A 1,171-nucleotide genomic window follows, 5' to 3' on the forward strand; every position below is an offset into this window, starting at 1 on the left:
AGCAAGAACCGTGTACGCAAATGTTGCGCTCGCAAACGTGGCATGTACAAATGTAGTGTGCGGAAATATCGCGTGGATAAATGTAGTGTGCACAAATGTGTTGTGATCATTTTCAATTTTATATAGGCCATGAAACTTAAAATATGCCAATAAAGTTAAATGCTTTAGTTAATTTTGAATCATATGGATGACAATAAATTGATAACAAATACGATGAGTATTTATGGCATATTTTTATTCGCACACTACATTTGTACATGCAACGTTTGCGAGGCAAACGATTTTTAATTAAAAAAAAAAAGCGAATAAAAAATGTTCTAGAATGTTGGTCAGTTTGTTATAAATAAGATATATCTTTATTTCGGCTAGTATAAATCACATATTTAACGACGTATCTCACATCTAACTCATTATTGCGGTCAATATTTTGTATCAGTTCTTTGCATCAAACAGCTCATCCTCGATAATCCATTTGAATTTGAAATTCATTACATTTCTGGAATTTTTGGACGCCTAACGTCAATCGTAATTAGCGAAATCACTGATTGAAAATTATTGAAATCACTGATTCGAAATGACGACGTGTATATTAAGTACGTAGGTGGCATAGATGTGCGTAACAGATCACCAATCGTAGTTAGTGAAGCCACTGATTCAAAATTAGATATTGAATGCAAATTTAAATTTACCACTTGTTAAGCTTTCAAGGTACCCCAACACGAATCACAAAGTCACAAAAACGCTCGCACACATCACATCTCACAATTAACAGCATTCTTTCGCTGTTACTAAAACTTGTCAATTATTTCTTTTAGTAAATTGTCTCCAGTTTACTAAAAGGGCTTAGTAAATGATGGATGACATTCATTTTGTCATTTGGACAGACCCAATTTTTTTTCTAAACAAATTTATGACAAATTTATTTTCATTCATTTCATTTATCCTTTAAGTGGTCAATCTTGGGAAATGATTCATTTTGATCAAATTCAATCAATTATATGCCAAGAATAAATTCATACCGGTCAATTTGATCGAGTCGCAAGAACATTAAATGTCAGAGAAGGATTTTTATTTTATTTTATTTTCCTTTCATTCACATCATAAAATAATCGCAATAAATAACTAAAATCAACAAACTGCTCCTAAAACCAATAAATCCATCCACCGAATC

The sequence above is a fragment of the Loa loa genome (assembly GCF_000183805.2).
Source record: "Loa loa unplaced genomic scaffold supercont3.26, whole genome shotgun sequence".
Taxonomy (NCBI): Eukaryota; Metazoa; Nematoda; class Chromadorea; order Rhabditida; family Onchocercidae; genus Loa; species Loa loa.